Source organism: Gopherus evgoodei, chromosome 22 (assembly GCF_007399415.2).
Source record: "Gopherus evgoodei ecotype Sinaloan lineage chromosome 22, rGopEvg1_v1.p, whole genome shotgun sequence".
Lineage (NCBI taxonomy): Eukaryota > Metazoa > Chordata > Testudines > Testudinidae > Gopherus > Gopherus evgoodei.
This window is the reverse complement of record NC_044343.1, coordinates 4,587,717-4,593,716: the sequence shown is the minus strand read 5'-3', so window position 1 is coordinate 4,593,716 and position 6,000 is coordinate 4,587,717. Positions and strand designations below refer to the sequence as shown.

The 6,000-nt window shown below is 52.9% G+C and overlaps 1 long non-coding RNA gene across 2 annotated transcripts; it reads right to left on the bottom strand.

Annotated features, from left to right (window-relative positions):
- Nucleotides 1–650: 650 nt before the first annotated feature.
- LOC115638661 lies at nucleotides 651–4,493 on the bottom strand. 2 transcript variants are annotated; one of them, XR_003997495.1, is made up of 3 exons: nucleotides 4,317–4,493; nucleotides 2,215–2,586; nucleotides 651–1,127 (listed from the first exon to the last, which is right to left on the bottom strand). It is a non-coding gene; the product is annotated as an uncharacterized LOC115638661 (long non-coding RNA). The 2 variants fall into 2 exon arrangements; XR_003997494.1 differs by having other exon boundaries at nucleotides 651–2,586.
- Between the last annotated feature and the right edge of the window lie 1,507 nt (nucleotides 4,494–6,000).

The following is a 6,000-nucleotide window of genomic DNA, read 5'->3' as shown; positions in this document are numbered from 1 at the left end:
CCCCTCCCCTGCTGGCCCAGGGAGCAAGCCCAGAGTTGTGACAAATGACACCAGCTGAGCATCTGCCCTCCCAGGGAACCAAACCCAAATTCCCAGTCACTGCAAAAAGCAGGGTTTGTCCGACAGGTGGTGCTTGGCAACTGCCTTTGCTTCTCTCTCCGTCCAAGTGCGGGGTCTCTGCTGCCAAAGCTAGGCTCAGGCCAGGAGGGCTAACACGGTTTCACCTTGCCTTGGCGGTGAGGAAGGAACTGTGCCATCATCACCATGTTAAGGAAGCCTGCTCTGGCCCAGAGAAACATCAGAACTAGACAGCAGGCCCTTAAAGGGGCCCTGCAACATGGGTCAGACAATGGAGTGTGTGGTCTTTCCTCATGATTATGAGGACTGTTTGTGATTTATTATTTGTACTGCGGCAGCGCCCCCGGCGCAGACCAGAGCCCCTTGTGCAAGGTGCTGCACAGACATAGTCCCTGTCCCAAAGAGCTGATTGCTGCTTTATGGTGGGTAAAGGAATGACAGATTATTTTTTTAAAGATGGGTGTTTGTTTCTGTATTTTTTTCTTCAGCAATAGAAATAGGGTCTTCCAGCCGGCCCTGGAGATGTGAGTTCTGATGCCAAGGAGTCTGGGGTATTGACACTTCAGCAAAAATCATCTTTCTCCCAGATGTTTATTAGACATCAGAGTTACAATAACAGAAAATAGCCCCAAATAATTTAAAATAGTTTGTCTAAAAATCCCTCCCCCTTCTAGCTGATCCCTATTTCACCAGATGTCCAGTTGCCATAGAGTTCCCCAGGGGAGCCAAGACCTGGATTTAACTTTCCACTGGTATGACAGATGCTACAAGGTACAGAGTGACATAGAATCAGGTTTCTAGAGCCCACCTCTCTCCTTGCTTGCATTGGTTTGACACTGATGTAACACTCGCTGTGAGGTTCAATGGAGTTGCTCCTGATTCATGCTGGAGGAAGAGGAGAAGCAGGCTCTGCATTGTGGACTGGTCCATATACACACACAACGGTTCCAGCACAGACCGAGCTCCAGACTGAGGGGAAGCGGGAGGGGTTTTCAGGTGGCTGGAGCAAGGCTTGAGCAGAGGCAGTTGGGTCAGGTCCTCGTGGTTCTCTAGGGCAGACAGAAGGTCACTTAAGGATCTGTTTGTGACACAGTTAGAGATGGAGGCAGGGAGGCAGGTGACATCCTGGTCCTGGGGTCTAGTGCAGATGGGCCAAGCAAAAGCTTTGGGCATGAGCAAGACCCTGTCTGCACGGCACATTGGAGCTGTGCTTCAGCTGGGCTAGAGGCCAGCTGGGAGTGACCATCTCCCTGGGCCTTTTGCAGTATTTTGGAGGACTGCACAGATCAGGTGGGAGAAAGCCCCAGGAAGCCTGGATGATGCAGCTACAGCAAGAAAAGGTCAGGTCACAGCCGGGGGCTTCACTGAGCAATGTAGAGCCGCAGCAGTAAACCATGCAGCCCCTTTGGTTTCGCACTGGGTGGGCAGAGTAAAGGCCTCAGCTCGCATTGGTTCCACATTGGCGCCAAGGACAGAGCACGAAGGTGTGACCGGAGGAAGAACTACCAAATGAAGTGATGCGTCAGGGAGGCACAGCAACCCTGCTAAATACCCCTCGGGCCTGATTCGTCCTCGCCCTGCATCTGGAGTTGTCACATGTGAAACACCTCCCACCCCCACCCCACCCCGCACTCTGATATGGTCACGTTCACGCCCCCTTGTGCTGCCAGGCGATGGAGAACTGAGCCTGCTTGCCAGCAAAGAACAGCCTTGAGAATTTCCAAAGCAGAATTGGGCCAGTGCCAAATCCACCCCTAACAATTGCTGGGTCCCAGACCCAGATCCAGGAGCATATCAGCTTCCACAGCCGTGCCCACGAGGCCTTAGCCCATCTCCAGTGGGGAGCTTTGCCCTTTGTCTCCCCATTGCCCTGGTAGTGATAGTTCTCGCCCATAAAAAGGGATTGGCTCAGACATGGGTGAGTGACCCACATATGTACATGAGCTGCGGGAACATCGGGGGCAGCTCTGCGGGGTAAGTGCAGATTGTCTTTCTGGGACTGGGATCCTAGGACCCAGTTTCATACCTGATCAGGCCACGTGAGTTATCTCCAGGCAGGGCCTGTCAGTGGGGCCCCAGGGAATTTGGCTGTACCCTATATTAGGGTGGTGGCATCTTAGTGGGCTACTGATTTACCGTGCCGGTGCTGTAGTAAAACCATCCAGCCATTGCTCCCCCCAGAGCAGATCTCTGTCCCTTCGATGCAGTGGCCAGGCAATGCCAGTGTTGCTGAGAGAAGGGGAGAGCAGGAGAGGAGCAGGTTGAACATCTGCACCCTGCTCCAGGGAGCCGTCCAGCAGCAGCAGGGTTAATAGCAGCCTGGAGCTCACGAGTTTCATGATTAAGCTCTGAGCTCTCCCCATGGGGAGATAAGAGAGGGAAAAGGTTGCCCGTTCCAGTGTCAAGGTACCAGCTCACATTCACCCCTGGCATCGCTGCATCCAAGCCAGGGCTGCCGCAGTAGGGAGGCACCAAGCCCCAATGGAGCCATGGTGAGGCAGCTGCCCTCTGAAAGGAAGGGAAGACAAGGGGCCGTGTTATTCACTCTCCGCTAAGCCATACGTGATTCATTGTCCCAATGTTGCTTGATGTGTCTTCTCTCTGGGCTGGCTCTACAGTCTCACATAGAATATATGTCTATTTTCCCGTGGGTGCCACTCAATGCTTTCCCCTTCATACCATTTCTTTCCCTCTTTCCCACGTTGCTGTGTAAGGTGTTGCCCTCCACCCCAGAGCTGTCTGCATTCCATTGTGGTTCCAGCAAGCCCAGATTGGATGGGGCCAGTTCAAGGGTGTTTCTAACCTTGTCTGCATCCCTGCTGGGCAGCTGGACCATCTTTGAGTCTTGCCTCTGGGGATCACGGCCCAGAATATAGCAAAGACGGAGTGAAGCAGAGATAGGTGTGGGGCAATGTATTTCTCTCCCTATGGATGCCCATCACCTTGGGATCTGGGTCCCTCTCAGCAGTTAAGACATGCGGTACACACACCGTCTCCTGCTGCAATGTGTAACCAGCATCACACCGAAACTCACCATCCTTGGCCTCTGGCAGCTCAGCAGCAGCACCCTGCTCCAGAGACCAACCCTAAAGTCGAAACTTGCCCTGATGCTGACTCTCCTGGCTAGTTCATTGCCAGGGCCCCTCCTTGGACATTTTTTTTTCTGCAGGCCCATTAACACTGCTCCACAGGAATGACCAGGGCCTGTGGAACATAGCAACTGCCAGACTGGAGCAGAGCAGGGTCCAGTGAGTCCAGTATCCCACTGCTGACCATGGCCAGTGCCAACTGCTTCAGTGCAAGAGACCTGAAAGGAGCCAATGATGGAGTAACAGGACATTTCTTCCTAACCCCAGATATTTTGTGGTTGGCTCAAGACCTGAAGCATGAAGGTTTATATCCGTTCTAATTTCTTTGATCCTGTCTAACATAGCTGTGGATTTTCTCATTAGCCATAAAAATGTATAATCCTTTTTAGAATCCTGTTAAGCCTTCAACCTCAGCGAGAACTTGTGGCAATGAGTTCCACAAGCTAATTGCGCATTTGTTTCACTTGCCATTTCATCCAGCAGTTCCCGGGGGTTATAAAACCTCCTTAGCTACCCTCCCAACAAAAAAAAATCCATGACATTTGAGCTTTCAAAAGCATTTAGCACCAGAGCTTTTCTATCACTGAAAAATTCTTGGCACTCAACAGAACCCATAAAACGATCCTTTTCTGTGTCGCCCTACACCCTCAGCTTGCTTTTGCAGGGGAGGGATTTGTATGGATTCATTTATTTTTACAGAGGGTGGAATACAGCTGGAAGAGACACTCGCCTGTGTATGTGTGTGAAAGAGGCAGTGCCCTGTTTAATTTTTTCATATCTCCTAGCACAGATTTACCCCTTTATCCCAGTTCCACTGCCATTCCCCTCACATAGAGTTTCTGTGCAAACCACCACCAGGATTACAAACCCTCTCTTTGTCTACAGAGCTTCGAGGCCCAAACAAACCCAGCTCTCTCCCTCCGCCTCGCTCCTGAGCTCCTGCCAAACGCCATCTCAAGTGAAAGCAAACACTGTGAGAGCACGCCTATCCGCCCAGCTCCAGGCCTGCCTCCCGCTTGACCTACTTAGTGCCATATATGGCCAAGCCTAATCCACGCAAACTGCCACGGGACTGCACGAGGGGGAGGAAGGAATGGCTGCAAAAATCCCTATTAAAATCCAATGCACCCCCGACCCATCCCTGGTCACCTTTGCAGCTGGAAGGAAATATACCAGACTCGGCGGCTTTGGTTTTTGCCTTGCTCTTCAGCACAGCAGTGCGGGGATGGGAGGAGGGGATTTGTAGCCACCAAAAGGTTCAATTTTCTGCTCCCCCGCACCCCTACCCAAACCACGCCTGCCCTGCCAACCCATGAGGCGTGTAAATGGCTGGTCCCTGTATCCAGGCAGAGGTAGCGCGTTACGCTCTGGGGTGAGCTAGCCAATGGGGATGCTCTGACTGCGGCTACCCTCTGCACTATTCCAAGGCGATTGTGAAGCGGGTCACGTAGAGCGCGGAGCCAGGGCCTCTCTGCATGGCAGCGAGACAGAGGGAGAACTCAGCGTCCTTGGCCTGTGTCATTAGCAGGCCAGCCCGGGGTTTTGGGGGTTTAGGAAGCCCTGACAAAAGTGCCCCAGTTGTGGGGGTAGGGGAGGGGTTGCATTTCCATCGTGCCAAATTAGGTGCATGTGTGACTTCCATGGAAACAGCAGCCGGGACTCGGCCCCCCCAAGGGCGCGGAGCCTCGTTATTATTTATGACTCGACTCGCCCTGCAGGGGAAGGAGCTCGTAAGCCAGACAGATCCTGTGACATGAGGGATAATGACAGGAGGCCAAAGGTTTGGGATGGAGGGCGGCAGCTAGGGAAGGGGGAGAGCAACCACTGGAAGCCGGGGGCAAAGGGAGGCTGCCCCTGGGAGAGCCCTCTGCGTTTGCAAAGGGGGAGAGTTTGTTTGTTTCTAATGGGAGTGGCAGCCATGGTGGGGATAACGTGAGCCCAAGTCTCCGGTCTTGTGCAGTCGGTCACACCTGCAAAGTGGATGGGAGTGCGTCACTCCTGCTTTGCACTGGTGCAGATAACCACACAAGGAGCAAGATAACAGAATCAGGCCACTGGTCTCCTCTGGGTATCCCAGGTTCGGGGTAGTGGAGATTCTTCACAGATATCAGATCCTGCATTACTCCAAGCCTACAAACAGGGCCTACAAACAGCCTGACATACAGCTCCAAGTGGGGTTGGGGGTGGAGTTCCCAAACATGCGTTGCAGGGGGTCCTGTATTACGACTGCAGGCCAGGCCTGCCATTTGCCATGTGGGTTTTACTAGTGACATTGAATGGACTGATTCCATTATTGGGTTTGTATGTGAAAGGACCGTCACCCCAGAGGCAGGGAGCACAGAGATCTGAGGTGCTATCAATTGAATTGTTACCCGAAATTGGGCCAGCTAGTGAGCTTAGGGAGAACAATGACCCACTAGAGTTTGGCAGAAAGCAGCACGTTTATTATACTGACAGTTAAACTCAAAAGAACAGGGTGGAAGTGTGTGTGTCACACACACACTCGCATACTCACGCTCCCTGGACAGGCACGGCACTGGAGATGTCAGGATCCTTCAGGGTAAGTGTCCCACAGCACAGCGATGGACGGAGCAATGAAGGTAAGTCTTCCCAATGGACCGCAATGTGGCGAGCCAATGGCCAGGCGGTCCTGGCGAAAGGTCTTCATGGGAGGTACCATCTTGAGAGTGCACGGCCGAGCACATGGCCCCTTCCCCTTTTAAGGACCTGCTCCTCATGGCCTGTGACTAGAGATGACTTGGCCACGTCTGTAGGGTGACAGACAGCAAGTGCGAAAAATTGGGACGGGGTGGGGGGTAATAGGAGCCTATAT